The 16,975-nt window shown below is 36.8% G+C and overlaps 1 protein-coding gene across 1 annotated transcript in view; it reads right to left on the bottom strand.

The window, feature by feature from the left end:
* Window positions 1–16,975, bottom strand: part of TTC29 (tetratricopeptide repeat domain 29) — a 272,705-nt gene that overhangs the window by 246,353 nt on the left and 9,377 nt on the right. The window lies entirely within an intron of this gene.

Here is a 16,975-nt window from a genome sequence, read left to right as displayed (position 1 = left end):
GTTAGGGACTTTTTTTTCTTAGACCCCATAACTCTCTCTTGAATTCTCTTTTCTTCCCCCTTGCTGCTGTTGCTGTTGTTTAGTCACTAGTCATGTCCAACTCTTTTGTGACACCATGGACTGCAGCCCTCCAGGCTCCTCTGTCAATGGGATTTGCCAGGCAAGAATACAGGAGTGGGTTCCCATTTCCTTCTCCAGGAGATTTTCCCAACGCAGGTATAAAATCCATGTCTCTTGCATTAGCAGGCGGATTCCTTACCACTGAGCCACCAGGAAATCCCCTTCATTCCCCTAGCAGTCCCTAAGCTTTTTGGCACCACGGACTGGTTTCATCCAGGTAATTTTCCATGGATGAGAGGGTTATGGTTTTGGGATGATTCAAGTACAGTACATTTGTGGTGTACTTTACTTCTGTATTATTATATTGTGATATAAAATATGAAATAATTATACAACTCACCATCACTTGCCACTCACTTCTATGGTTTTGATATGAGTCTGCAAGCAATTGATTTATTATGGTCTCTGTGCAGTCAAAGGTCTCTGCCAATCTGTATTTGCTGCTGCTCTCCAGCACTATCACCACCCCAGCTCCCCTTCAGATCATCAGGCATTAGGTTCTCACAAGGAGCATGCAACCTAGACCCCCTGCATGTACAGTTCACAATAGGGTTCTTGTTCCTATAATGTCACCACTAACGTCACCACTAATCCGACAGGAGGCGGAGCTCAGGTAGTAACCGGAGCGATGGGGAGGGGCTGCAAATACATTTAAATGAGGCTTCGCTCAATCCACTGCGGCTCACCTCCTGCTGTGCAGCCCAGTTCCTAAGGGGCCACAGACCAGTACTGGTCCATGGGGTTGGGGGCCTCTGCCCTAGACTCTGCAGTGACCATCTGGAGCAGGGACAAAGTATCCAAAAACACTGCGTAGGAAAAGATGCTTACCAATTCTCATACTATCTGAAACGATTCTTGTTTTGCCCTCAGTTTTGATTAATAGTTTACCTGGGTACAGAATCCTAAGTTAAAATAATTATTCTGCATAAGATATCTATTCTTTTTTTTCTAGAACCAAGTGTTATTACTGACAATTGTGATGGTTGTCTGATCTTTATTTCTTGATGACAACCATTCCTCCAAACCCTGAAAGCTTCTAGTATCCTCTTTATACTTAGTATTCTGAAATTTCATAAAGATATATCCAAGTGGGTTTTTTCTTTTTTTCTTTTTCTTTTTTTTTGGTTATTTAATTTCTGGGTTTTTTTGGTAGTCACAGTCCAAAGATCTGTAGGTTTTTTTTTCCAATCTAAGATTTCTATGTCTACAAATCTATCCACATCTCTATCTATGTAGTTATTATTTTCCATTCTCTCCATTTTCTCTTCTCTATTTCTCTTGGATAAATATCCTCCACCCAGACTATGTTCTGTAGCTCAAGCCTTCTGAAATATTTCTATATCTTTTGTGTTTTTATTCTGCATGTTAAGAGCTAACCTTATCTTTCTCTTCCATCCTTTCTTTGAGTTTTAAAAAAATATTTCAGCAACTTTTAAAGAATTTTTTTTCTCTTATTTCATAGCATCAAGTTATATTGAAAGGATGTAAGATTATCTACAATGTCTGTAAGGAAAGAAATGGGAAATCTCCTAAAGTAGTTCTTTTTCTCTACAGGAACTTTGTTTCAGCTCATGTTGAATGTTCTCTTTGTTAATCTTTTACTCTTTTTTGCAATATTTTTTCAAATAATCAGAAGTTATTTGTCTATTCAAAATAATAAAGTTCTAGATTTCTTAACACGGGTAGTGTGTTTGGTTTTCCTCTGTTTGTAGGCTTCATCCTGAGGTAAATGGCTCAGGAGAGCATGAGCTGGCTGTTCCTTGCACTGATGCCAAAACGAAAGGACTTTGCATGGCACACCAGCTTCCCTAGCAGGAGCTCAGACCAACTGTTATCTTTTTCAAAGATTTTTTTGCATCAACATTCATGAGAAATATTATCACTCTATTTTTTTAAATGTAATGGCTTTTAATGGTATTGGCATCAGGGTTTTCTGATCTCATAGAATGAGTTGAGAAGCATTTTCTCTTTTATTTTCTTGAAGAGTTTGGGCCAAATTGATGGGTTTTTTTATTTCTTGTTTTTCTTAAATGTTAGAATTCACAGTAAAGCCAAACGGGCCTGGAATTTTCTTTGCGGAAAGTTTTTAAACTATTAATTCAATATGTTTAGTGAATCCATTGTCATATCTATTTCTGTTTAAGTGAACTTTGGCAGTGTCTCAAGAAAGTTAGTGGAGAAGGCAATGGCAACCCACTCCAGTACTCCTGACTGGAAAACCCCATGGGTGGAGGAGCCTGGTAGGCTGCAGTCCATGGGGTTGCTAAGAGTCGGACACTACTGAGCGACTTCACTTTCACTTTTCACTTTCATGCATTGGAGAAGGAAATGGCAACCCACTCCAGTGTTCTTGCCTGGAGAATCCCTGGGACAGAGGAGCCTAGTGGGCTGCCGTCTACAGGGTCACACAGAGTCAGACACACTGAAAGAAAGTTAACCATTTCTATAAGTTGTTGAGTTTATCAGTATATAGTTTATTTCCTAACGATCATTTTAATATTCATGTAATCTGTAGTGATGTATCCCCTCTTTCATTTCTGAAATTGGTAAATTGTGTCTTTTTTTCTCTAATCATTATGACTATAGATTTATCAACTTTATTGCTCTTTTCAAAGAAGCAGTTTTTAGTTTCGTCAATTTTCTCTACTGTTTTCTGTATTCTGCCTCCATTTTACTACTCTTTTTTCTATAATTTCAATTTTTTTCTAGTTTTTTTTTTTAATGAAAACTTAGGGCAATAACTTTAGATATTTCTATTTTTCTAATACGAACATTTTAATACTATAAACATCCCTTTAAGCTCTGCTTTAGCTGAAAATTTTGATATGTCATTTTAAAAAAATTCAGTTCAAAGGATTTTTAAATACTTTGATTTCTTCTTTGATCCATGGTTTATTCAGAAATACACTGTCTAGTTTCTAAATTTGTGGGGATCTTTCAGAGATGTTCCTGCTGTTATTTCTAATTCCATTGTTGTAAGAGAAAATTTTTAGGATTTAAACCTTTTTAAGTATATCAAAATTTGTTTTATGGCTCAGAATATCATCACTTCTGAAAAACGTTCCATGTGTACTTGAAAATAACATGTTTTCTGCTACTGCTTGGTGGAATGTATGTAAATGCTAATTAAGTTTATCAATGGTATTTTTCAGCTCCTCAATATTCTGCTGATTTTTAATCAATCATTGAAAGAGTGGTGTTAAAATCTTCAACTATAATTGTGGACTTATCTGTTTTTCCTTTTCTTTCCATCAGCCTTTCGAAGTTCTGTCATAGGAACACAAGCACATTTATGATTATATCTTCTTGATGAATCTACAGAGAGGCCTGCCATGAGCTTTCCATGGAGTCGCAAAGAGTTGGACATGACTGGGCGACTGAACAACTTCTTGATGAACCAACTTCTTTTATCATTATTATCTCTGGTAATTTTCAAACTGCTCTCTTAAAATAGATTTCTGAAAATCTGGGTAATTCTCAGTTTTCTTCTTTTCTTTCTCATCATGTTAAGAATTTTCTGTCTTTTGGACTTTTGTGCCATCCTTTCAAACATAGGAAGGATGTTTATTTAGCCATCCATCTTGATCTTGAAGTGGGAAAAAAAACAAAACACTAAGTTTAACTCTCAAGACAATTCCCTTATTCAGTAATGTATTTCTCCGGTTATTGGGCTGCAGGATAAGGGATTGTTTCAGACAAGCTTAAGGGGAGTTTACGGACATACGAGCCTGGGTTGTAGAATAACTGGGTCCTTATGGATGACCCTAGAGGGAGGTTCTCGATCCGTAATAGCACTGGCTGTTCAGGAGGAGTCTAGAAATCTGATCTCTGACATATGCCTGATTCATTTTCTTTCTAGCTTACTCACTCTTTCCTCTCTATGAATTATCTTTTCTATCTTACCGTTTGTACTTCTTTATAGCATTAGACTGCCTCGGTCAAACTACTTAACCTCTCCATGCCTTGGTCTCTGAGAGCAGTAACAACTCTTCACAGGTTTATTGTGAAGTTCTCTTAAAACACAGAGCAGCACACAGTATTAATTTAATCTGTCTCATGGATTACTATCTTCCCTGGTGGCCCAGATGGTAAAGCATCTGTCTGCAATGCGGGAGACCTCGGGTTTGATCCCTGGGTTGGGAAGATACCCTGGAGAAGGAAATGGCAACCCACTCCGGTACTCTTGCCTGGAAAATCCCATGGACAGAGGAGCCTGGTAGGTTATGGTCCATGGGGTGGCAAAGAGTCAGACGCGACTGAGCGACTTCACTTTCCTTTCCTTTCCTTAAAACCTAGCTAGGAGATGTAATATTTACGACAAGCTGTCTATACACCCATTTCATTAGGTGTGCAAAACTTTATTACATTGCTCCATTTGTCTTATATAAGGTCATGTGATAACCTTCTTTTGGAATTTTAGCAGGAAAAAGTTTTTCTCTTTTGAAGAACTGATATGCTTCTTTTCATCAGATAATGAGAACTCTGCAGTCCATCATATCTCCCTTTTGCCCAGTCTGAACAGAAATTCAGAATTAAATTTAATCTTTTTTCCAGAGGAACTATATTAACTCTAGTGGGGAGCATATTTACATACTTCTCCCATACTAGCCTTTCATTTACTGTATATATCTGACAGCTATGTAAAATAAAACACCAAGTTTCTTCAATCCTCTCTAGATAGGAAGTTAGCAAGAAATAAAGCATTATCCTATGTAAGTCAAGTCTTAAAGAAGAATGAAAAACTGCTTTCAAAGAACTTTGAGTCTAGAGCAGAGTCCTCTCCATACGGCAATTCACGGCAAGAAAGACATTTTACATTGCAGTTCAGTAAATGTACATGTATATTTCACATACATAGGTACGTTATATGAAACAAAATTTAAAAGCACTAATACTCAAAATGTTCTGATTGTTTTATAAATATTAACTCAATTAATCCTCATAACCATTTCATGAGCCTGGTCCGATAATCATCTGTATTTTTTTCAGATGAGAACACTGAGGCACAGAAATGTTAAGTTACTTGGTCAAAGATGATCAGTTACCTTGTTAGTAAGTGTAAAGCTGGGGTTTGGAGTCCTGAGAGTCTGTTTTCAGAACCCACACCCTATTTCATTACATCTGGCAGAATCTCTCTATGAAAGGCACCCTTTTCTAATTCTATTCTACTATACTCTCTTTCATATTTTAAATGCTGGTTGAAAAGAGGTGGACATGACTGAAGCGACTTAGCACTTAGTGCATGCACACACATGATCGCCAAACTGATGGGTCATAATCACTATCTACTAGTGGACCACAATATTTTATTTTTAATCAAGAAGGAAAAAAAATCCACAAGTACATGGTTATCAATGGCTATGAAGAAAATTCAAGAAGGCACTCTGAACCCTACCACGTGAATGAGGATGGATCAAAGGAGGCCTCACAGAGCAAGAACAGTTAAGTTGAGGCTGGTAGAGAAGTTTAACAAGTACACAAGGCTTGGGAGAAGGAGCAGGCATTTCAGGCAGAGGACATGTGCAAAGGAGTAAAAGATCCCCATTCATCAACTGCCCCAACACCCGTGAGCCAAGCACCATATGAGTACTGAGGATGCAGATGTGAGCATAGTTGCCATCATTCCATATGTACCACAAATACACACTATATATATTTATAAACATATTTCTAAACACATACTTCCCAGCTCAGAGTATTTAAAATGATTTTAGACTCATCCCAGTACAAATTCTGAAAGTTTCCAAATAATCTAATTAAAATAATCAAGGAAAAATATCCTCTACAAATGTGTACATTTAATTAAATAGACCAAAATATGCATTGTTTCATTTCCAAGGCAAGCCATACAATATCACAGTAATCCAAGTCTATGAGCCAACCACTAATGCTAAAGAAGCTGAAGTTGAATGGTTCTATGTAGACCTAAATGACCTTCTAGAACAACCACCAAAAAAAGATGTCCTTCTCATCACAGGGGACTGGAATGCAAAAGTAGGAAGTCAAGAGATACCTGGAATAGCAGGCAAGTTTGGCCTTGGTGATCAAAATGAAGCAGGGCGAAGGCAAACAGAGTTTTGCCAAGAGAATGCATTGGTCATGGCAAATACCCTCTTCCAAAAACACAAGAGATGACCCTATACATGGACATCACCAGATGGTCAATACTGAAATCAGACTGATTATATTCTTTGCAACCAAGGATGGAGAAGCTTAATACAGCCAGTAAAAACAAGACCAGGAGCTGACTGTGGCTCAGATCATGAACTCCTTATTGCAAAATTCAGACTTAAATTGAAGAACCTAGGGCAAACCACTTTGGCCATTCAGATAAGACCTAAATCAAATCCCTTACAATTATACAATGGAAGTGACAAATAGATTCAAGGGATTAGATCTGATAGACAGAGTGCCTGAAGAACTATGGATGGAGGTTCATAACACTGTCCACAGGAGGCAGTGATCAAAACCATGCCTAAGAAAAAGAAATGCAAAAAAGCAAAATAGTTGTCTAAGGAAGCCTTACAAATAGCTGAGCAAAGAAAAGAAGCATAACAGAAAAGGAAAGATATACCCTTCTGAATGCAGAGTTCCAAAGAACAGAAAGGAGAGATAAGAAAGCCTTCCTCAGTGATCAATGCAAAGAAATCAAGGAAAACAACAGAATGGGAAAGACTAGATATCTCTTCAAGAACATTAGAGATACCAAGGGAACATTCCATGCAAAGATGGGCACAATAAAGGACAGAAATGGTATGGACCTAATAGAAGCAGAAGATATTTTAAAAAAGTGGCAAGAACACACAGAACTGTACAAAAGGATCTTAATGATCCAGATAACCATGATGGTACGATCACTCACCTAGAGCCAGACATCCTGGAGTGCAAAGTCAAGTGGGCCTCAGGAAGCATCTGTATGAACAAAGCTAGTGGAGGTGATAGAATTTCGGCTGAGCTATGTCAAATCCTAAAAGATGATGCTGTGAAAGTGCTGCACTCAATACACCAGCAAATTTGGAAAACTCAGCAGTCGCCAGAGGACTGGAAAAGGTCAGTTTCATTCCAGTCGCAAAGAAAGGCAATGCCAAAGAATGTCCAAACTATTGCACAATGGTACTCATTTCACACGCTAGCAAAGTAATCCTCAAAATCCTGTAAGTTAGGCTTTAACAATACATGAACTAAGAATACCCAGACATACAAGCTGGATTTAGAAAACGCAGAAGAACCAGAGATCAAATTGCCAACATCCGCTGGATCATAAAAAAAGCAAAGGAATTTCATATAAACATCTACTTCTGCTTCATTGATTACACTACATCTACTTCTGCTTCACTGACTACACACTTGATCCACTTAACTATGTGGATCACAAGAAACATGGAAAATTATTCAGTTCCATTCAGTTCAGTCGCTCAGTCATGTCCGACTCTTTGCAACCCTATGAACTGCAGCATGCCGGGCCTCCCTGTCCATCACCAACTCCCGGAGTTCACTCAAACTCACGTCCATCAAGTCGGTGATGCCATCCAGCCATCTCATCCTCTGTCGTCCCCTTCTCTTCCTGCCCCCAATCCCTCCCAGCATCAGGGTCTTTTCCAATGAGTCAACTCTTCGCATGAGGTGGCCAAAGTACTGGAGTTTCAGCTTTAGCATCATCCCTTCCAAAGAACACCGAGGCCTGATCTCCTTTAGGATGGACTGGTTGGATCTCCTTGCAGTCCAAGGGATTCTCAAGAGTCTTCTCCAACACCACAGTTCAAAAGCATCAGTTCTTCGGTGCTCAGCTTTCTTCACAGTCCAACTCTCACATCCATACACGACTACTGGAAAAACCATAGCCTTGACTAGACGGACCTTTGTTGGCAAAGTAATGTCTCTGCTTTTGAATATGCTTTCTAGGTTGGTCATAAAGAGAGGGAAATACTAGACCACCTTACCTGCCTCCTGAGAAACCTGTATGCAGGTTAAGTTGCAACACTTAGAACCAGTCATGGAACAACGGACTGGTTCAAAATTGGGAAAGGAGTATGTCAGGGCTGTATATTGTCACCCTGTTTATTTAACTTATATGCAGCATGCTGCTGCTGCTAAGTCGCTTCAGTGGTGTTTGACTCTGTGTGACCCCATAGACGGCAGCCCGCCAGGCTCCCCCGTCCCTGAGATTCTCTAGGCAAGAATACTGGAGTGGGTTGCCATTTCCTTCTCCAATGCATGAAAGTGAAAAGTGAAAGTGAAATCGCTCAGTCGTGTCTGACTCTTAGCGACCCCATGGACTGCAGCCCACCAGGCTCCTCCATCCATGGGATTTTCCAGGCAAGAGTACTGCAGTGGGGTGCCATTGCTTTCTCCATATATGCAGCATACATCATGTGAAATGCTGGGCTGGATGAATCTCAAGCTGGAATCAAGACTTCTGGGAAAAATATCAATAACCTCAGATATGCAAATAATACCACTCTAATGGAAGAAAGTAAAGAGGAACTAAAGGGCCTCTTGTTGAAGGTGAAAGAGGAAAGTGAAAAGCTGGCTTAAAACTCAACATTCAAAAAACTAAGATCATGGCATCCAGTCCCATCACCTTGTGGCAAATACATAGGGAAAAAATGGCAATAGTGACAGACTTTATTTTCTTGAACTCCAAAATCACTGTGGATGGTGACAGCAGCCATGAAATTAAAAGACACTTGCTCCTTTGAAGAAAAGCCATGACAAACCTAGACAGCATATTCAAAATCAGAAACATCACTTTGCTGACAAAGATCCATATAGTCAAAGCTATGGTCTTTCCATTAGTCATGTACGGATGTGAGAGTTGGACCATAAAGAAAGCTGAGCACTGAAGAATTGATGCTTTTGAACTGTGGTGTTGGAGAAGACTCTTGAGAGTCCCCTGGACTGCAAGGAGATCAAACTAGTCAACCCTAAAGGAAATCCACCCTGAATATTCATTGGAAGGACTGATGCTGAAGCTGAAGTTCCAATACTTTGGTCACCTGATGTGTAGAGCTGACTCAATGGAAAAGACCCTGATGCTGGGAAAGATTGAGGGCAGAAGGAGAATGGGATGATAGAGGATGAGATGGTTGGATGGCATCATCAACTCTATGGACATGAATTTGAGCAAACTCAGGGTGATGGTAAAGGACAGGGAAGCCTGGAATGACTAAGTGTCTGAACAACAACAACAATGCATTGTGGGCGTCCTAGGAGAAGAGGACAGAGGGTGGGTAGATAGATTCGTTTCAGAAAAATGATAAAAATTTCCCAAGTTCGATAAATGTCACGAATATCAATAGTTGAAAAGTTCAGTAAACTCTATGTGGGAAAATTCAAAGAGATCCACACTGAAACACATTACCATCACACTCCCAAAGGCAAAGTCTGGATCTCTAAAGGGGCAACAGAGGAGCAACTCATTAGATATACAGGATCATCAATAAGTTTTTAAGCAGATTTCTCACTAGGAACTTTGGAAGCCAGGAAGCAGGGTCTAAAATGTCCAAAATGCTAAAAGAAAACAATTGTCAACCAATAATTCTACATCTGGCCTATCTGTACTTCTCAAGTGAGGGAGAAATTAAGAATGTTCCCAGATAAACTAAAACTGAGGAACTTTATTTTCCTTGGACCTGCCCTTCAAGAAATGCTAAAAGCAGTCCTGCAGACTGAAATAAAAGGACAATAGACAGTAATGTGAAACCACATAAAGAAATAAAGGTCTCAGTAAAGACAGATACATGGTCAATTATATGTTAGTATTTTTGTAATATTAATAATAGTTGGTAACTTCACATTCTGTTTTTTACATAATTTAAGAGACTAATGAACTTATACAAATAATTATTCTAAGAGTTAGTATTACTGTAACTTTGATATATAACTCCACATTTTGTTTTGTACGTAATTTAGGATACAGCATTAAAAAACAATGTATTAATATGTGTGGGAGCAAGGGGTATCTGGGAAACTTCCCCTCGGTTTTGCTGTGAATCAAAAAGTCTAAAAAATAAAGTCCTTCTATAACAAAATGATCTGTTTATGTTATTGGAAGACATAAACATTGCACACTGTTGGTGAGAAAGCACAGTGCATTGTTGTTGAGAATGAAAAATTTCATAGCCATTGTGGTGTGGTGGCAGCATGGTGGTTCTCAAAAAATTTAAACTAGAGTTACCAAAATTATTTAGCAATTCTACGTCTGAGTATATACACAGAATTGAGAACAGGGTCTTCAAGAGATATTTGTCCACGCATGGCATGTTCACATTAACCTTATTCATAATAGGAAAAACACGGAAGCAAGCCAAGTGCCTTTGACAGATGAATGGATAACCAAAATATGGTATAAACATACAGTGGAATACTATTCAGCCTTAAAAAGGAAGGAAATTGTTACAAATACTACAACATGGAAGAACCCGGAGGACTCTGCAAGCCCTAGGAAAGCATACAAGCATTTGTGAGTCCATAGCCTGGTTTTACTTTAAGCACTGAGAAGATGACACTGTTTATTACAACATCTCCATTTTCCAACACAGAAAACAGAACAGGGTATGGATATGAGTCAGGGGGATGATTTTTATAGAACTGAAGCAAGATGAACATAAGAGAGAATGGAACAGAGTCAAATTAGTTTTGGATATTCCCATGCAAGTTTTTCTTAATACGGACAGAACACAACATCAGAGAAAAAGCTCACATAGTAAAATCATCTGGCTTCATAAATTACATATGATGTGCCTGGGTCTGTTGACCCCACTTTGAATTTCAACTGACTCAACCTCTGTGGTACCTGGGTGCTTATCCCCTTTTATCACTTTGTTCTTCATTACTAAATCTCCCAAATGATTTCTAAATACAGTGCCATTATGCACTTCCAGGTTTATGAGCTATTGTAGGAAGAGTCACATTCTTTGACTATATTCTACACATTTCTGAAACAGTAGGTTTAAATTCAAAGCAATCTTATCATGGTAACAATAAGTTTAAGCAGTTTATAGACATTTTAGAAAACGGCACAGCTTAGGAAGCTATGCAAATTATGTTGTTTAGTACAGCATAAAAAATTTCTGAAAAGTTTACTGTAAGTTGAAATTAAAAACATTTCCCCTACTTGGTTAGCACTACTGAGTTTGAAATGTATCTCTTACTAAAAACGATACCTGGTACAAAATAAAATATGTAACTATAAATATTTAAAGAAAAAAGATAAATTAATATTGCTACCTAAATCTACACTTAATGTCAGTGCAAAATATCTAGTTCATTTACATTAATGAATGTTTTAAAAGCCAAAGAAAAATGATCAATGGCAGTTAAAGAAAGTGAAACTGTGTTTCATATACAGATTCTCTTTTTAACTCTCATAAGAATTTTCTTTTATTATTACAGTCTCCCAGTAGTTTTGGAAATCAAAGATTAGTGAAGTCAGGTGACCTGCAACAAATTCCACAGGTTTTAAGTAGCAAAGCCAAATTTCCAGCTGAGGAAGAAATCTCCCCTAATAGCCAGAACTTTAACATCATGATTCCTGTGATTCGTATGCTTTTCTCTTATAAAGCTTTTTTTAAGTCTACTTAAAGCTGTTAAGTTTAAATACCATATGTGAAAATTAACATTTTAAAGCAAACTTTTAAAGGACATAAAGATATAAATGCCTAAGAAATTTACATTTCTCTGTTTTATTGACATTTAAAATCTTTCCTTTTTATTTACTTAGATTTGGTTTTGGTGTAAACTTGAGATCCCGTTTGTATCCAGCAAACAATTTTTAAAAGTTCCTTTCCTCTGCATTTTTTTAAATTCCCAAACTATAAACTTTATTGATGTCAATATTCTTTTTCAAAAAATTATGGTCAAAAATTCTTTTCTTTCCTAGTTTCACAACTTAGGGATCTGCTGTGGAAAACAGCACCAGATTGTAAATAAGTAAATAAATAAAAATAAAAAGGAGTGGCATCTCTCTTCTGTTCCCATCTGTGTTCTCTGCTACTGCTTATTTTGTTTATATTCAGGAGAAAGTAAGGATTAATTGTCTCTCCACTTAAGAACACCAAAATCCTGTCTCTTTTTCTTAAATCAAGAAGATCTTTGTTTTGAAATTTTGTTTTTAATTGGAGGACAACTGTTTTACAGTGTCATGCTGGTTTCTGCCTTACAACAACATGAATCAGCCATGAGTATTCAAGGAAGAAAATATTAAAGTCTGATTTGCGTCTGAGAAGGAAAGTGGGTCATTGTCCTTTCCTTCTCTCTTCTGCCTATTCCTACACGCTAGTCATGTAGCCATTTATTTAGCAACTGGCATCTTCAGAAAGTTTAACTGTCAAAACTGTATGAATTTATCACTTTAAAAAGAGGAGCAAAGTGTTTTGAAGAAAAAACAAAATATCACAAAATTATTTAAAAGTAAACAAGATGAATGAAGCAGAGGAAGAGTTCACCTAAAGGGCCTAAATCCTCCTGATGTTATGTCGAAATATTATATTCTGAATAAACACCTTCACCTTGTTATAGATATTCTAAGAGCCTGACTATATGGCAAAGCCAAATGCTAAATTTGCTCACAACAAGGATAAAAGTGAAAGTTTCAGTCACTCAGTCATATCCAACTCTGCAATCCCATGGCTCCTCTGTCCATGGGATCTTCCAGGCAAGGATACTGGAGTGAGTAGCCATTTCCTTCTCCAGAGGATCCTCCCAATCCAGGGGTCGGACCGTGGTCTCTTGCATTACAGGCAGATTCTTTACTATCTGAGGCACATGGGAAGCCCCATAACAAGTATGTCTGTCATTTATAAAAGCACTTTCGGAAGACAGTTTTGAAATATTTTCAAGATGAAAACCTAAGACTGACAAAATACTAATTTACCTTAACTGAGTAGAGTCACTCAGTCATGTCCGACTCTTTGTGACCCAATAGACTATATAGTCCATGGAATTCTCCAGGCCAGAATACTGGAGTGGGTGGCCTTTCCCTTCTCCAGGACCTTAACTGAGTAAGGCACAATTCAAAGGCAGGATAGAAAGGTTGTGTTGACCAAGTGACACTCAGTAAACACGCTGGAAGATATTCTCAAAGAAGAAAATATCTTAGAGATGCACACAATTTTGAACTAAATCTATTCTTCTGTGTAATAGAATTTGATATCTGAAGCAGAAAATAATATTGAGCAGATTAACATTCTTTGTCCCTTGATAATTTTGCTTATTTGTATCCTCATATACATAGCTAAAGCTGTAAAAACTGCCCCCAAGAAAATTTTATTTGAATCTATAAATGACACTTTTACTATTTAGCTACTCAAAGCAATTATAATAATAAGTGGTACTTTAAGTATCACTTAAATAATGCACTCTGATAATATAACACAGAATAAAAAAGCACAAAGTACAGAAATACAACATAATCTTCTTTAGTTGTTAAAGATCAGTCAAATACTATCAATGAACTATTCAACCACTTATTTAAGAAAGTCAAAATGTCATTATCAGGCACAGCAATAATCTGGCCACTTAAGAAGTATAGAACACTACACTAGGATTCCTTCTGTAAATGTAGATGATAAAAAACTCAGAAGCCCTTTGCCTTTGAACCATTTTACTCAGTCTAAAGTAAAATGATTCCCCATCAACTAGGTTTGGCCATTCCAGTAACAACTACTTTAGCCTGTCCTGCTCAACTATCCATTTAAATTTTATACTCTTACTTGTAAACATAATACACTTTTGAGGAATTAAACTTCCTCAATACAACAGTGAACCAGCTACCTACAATACTGAACTAAAAATGCTGTAATCAAAGAATATCATAGCACAATACGGATTTCATGGTGTTAGTAATCCAACAGTTATTCTCCACCTATTTATTCATTTATCATTTAGCTATTGAGCTCTGCCTGTGGTCAAACAGTCTGGAGGAAAACCACAGAACATGGCATCGTGGAAGATACAAGCACAGAATGTTCAAAGAGAAAGAACTCAACTCTATCAAATAATGTGCAGACATCAAGAAAGATAAGGACAGACATATGACCATTAGGTGTGATTTAAAAGGAGAATACTGATCACAATAAACAGATTTCAGTGAGTTCTGGGTCTGGAAATCTATTCAGAGTCAATCTCAGCTGGTCTCAGGACAGGATATAGAAATATGGAAATAGTGCTTTCAGTTACTGTGAAGGGTAGAGAAAAATGGGGTAGAATCTGGAAGAGGATAAGAAGTCAAGGTAAATACTAGAGTAGATATGAATGCTGATGAAACTGAATCAGTGCAAAAAAAGAAATTGATGATGTAGCAATTAAATATGTTTAACGGCTGGAGAAAGTCTTGGAACAAGTAAGAGGGGATGGCACCTGCAGTACAAGTAGAGACATAATCCTTAGACAAGAACAGAACTTTCCAACCCATTGCAATAGGAGGGACATGGAGTGCGAGTTTATGTATTAGTACCAATAGTTTGGTAAATTTTAGAGTAGACAGTGAAGGGTTATTCTGGGACTAGACAAAGAACACATCCACATTACAGGACATCAAAGCTAATGGACATGAATTATCTAAGTATACATTTCTATTATCATCTTAGGGAATACGGCAGTCTAGAGAGGCATTTGAGGATATATCTTAGATATTGCTTTGCTTGATTGAAAATCTGATTCATCCATTTCTCCCCATTATGTCCTTGTATAGTGAGGACCTGTGACTCACCAGTTTGTTCATTATACAATGCTAACAGATAAGGAGCCAAACTTGGAATATGTCTTCTTTGACAAGTTTTATCCAACATCTTAGTTTTCTCTGATTTTTCTCCAGACCTCTAGGCTACATCTCACAGTATAATCAGGATTCATTCATTGCATATTTATTCCCTACTTGTACTATCTCAAATAAAGATAAAGATGAGACCAAATATTTTACAGTAAAATAACACTGTTTCTCGCTCTGTGAAAATCCTAGTATTAGATATAAAGTAGGCACTTAATAAATGCTTCCTGCATTTATCTTTCATCTTTTTAGAGTAGAATGGCTGATTAAAAGTTGTATGCAGAAATTGCTTGGAATATGCATAATTCCTCATGGCATCTGTTGGGTATTGCTGGGAGATGCTGAAATCAATTTTGTCCTTTACATGCTATTCAATTAGTTCGTTTAGGGCAAGATTTAAAATGTGTATCAGTCAGAAGCATAATAGTGAGTCAAGTACAAAAACTTCCTACTAAGATTTGTACCCACTATCTTAGGGAAGAGCTCTGACCTAAAAAAGTATTCAAGTGTAGGTAGGTTTAAGTAGAATTCAATGTTGAAGACTGAGAACTACCCAGTGCTACTTGTTTTGTGTAAAGTAAAGAATCTATCTGCAAGGCAGGAGACCCAGGTTCAATCCCTGGGTCTGGAAGATCCCCTGGAGAAGAGAATGGCTATCCACTCCAGTATTCTTGCCTGCTAAATCCCATGGACAGAGGAGCCTGGCAGGCTGCAGTCCATGGGGTTACACAGTTGGACATGACTAAGTCACTAACAATTTCACTTTCACTTCTTTAGTGAAAACAATATTTGTAAGAGAACACTCATCAGTACAGCCTATTCTGGACTGTTTAAGAATAATGTTTTCTTCAGTGCAGAATGAAAGCAAATTTTAAGCATAAAGGTGTCTAGTTTGTTAAATAAGTGAAGCCTAAGTTTAACTCCAAATTTAATTCTTAATTCTTAATAGCTAGTCATTATATTTATTTTTTTAGATATCCCATATTTAAATCAAAATGAAAATATCACTCACATATATTTTTCTTTTAAGAAAGAATCACACCATCAGACTATATTGACCTTTAATTTTACCCAACAGGTTACCATGGAAAGTTAATGAATTAGCAACTAGAATAGCATTTAAAAACCAAAGGTCCCAGATATTACACTTGGCAGTCAATAGAACTCCAAGGAAGACAGTGATTATATTTACTGTAACTTTTGTCACTCTATAAAATATGGATAGAATGAACTATTCCATTTTTCCATGCTATATGCACACTGACAATTATCTAATGAAATGTATCAAGAGACTTTGAATTTTAAACTGCAAGAAAACCTACACCAAAACCATCAATAGGAATACCTCTTCAATGGAATCCCATAGCACTAGATAATATACATAGAAAAACTCTTTTAAAAGCATTTGTTTTATAAAATATTTTAACATTTTAGCCATCTAATAAATTCCATAAGATGCATGTACGTATATAAGATTTCTATTTGTCAATACTTACATCTAAAAATCTGATAATAACAGAGTCAACACATCTATAGGTAAGAAATATTAAACCTGTTTAGCTATTATTCTAGGTTTCTATTTATTTCTCAGTAACTTACATGGATTTTTATACTATTTTTACTCAGACCACATATTAGGTTCTAACTAGCAGTAAAATGGCAAAGTTTACATTGTTCATTAAAAAAAACATGGAATTATTTTTAAATTAACCAATAAACTATGATCCATTACTTCTTTTTATAAGTTTTTGATGGGAGAGAAAATATACATTAGTCAGGGATTTCTTTTTAATCACCAGGAAAAAAGATAACACAACTCTTTCTCTTAATAAAGCATTTTTCCCCCATGGAGGCAATATACCCTAAAATGGAAGCTATTAAGTGATCAATGACACCGACTTAACTAAAATATTACAAATACGATAGTATAATATCTTAGTAAATATGAGAATTTTGAAAGTCATAAAATTAAAGACTTTGATATGTATAAGATCAATAGATGTGACTTATCACTATTTAATATGAGCTTTAATTTTTAAATGTCATGTTCCAGTGAAAAAAAAGAACTGCACAGGAAAATTGAAATTT

Source organism: Ovis aries, chromosome 17 (genome assembly GCF_016772045.2).
Source record: "Ovis aries strain OAR_USU_Benz2616 breed Rambouillet chromosome 17, ARS-UI_Ramb_v3.0, whole genome shotgun sequence".
NCBI lineage: Eukaryota > Metazoa > Chordata > Mammalia > Artiodactyla > Bovidae > Ovis > Ovis aries.
The sequence above is the reverse complement of the archived record's forward strand: the minus strand, read 5'-3'. Positions and strand labels throughout refer to the sequence as shown.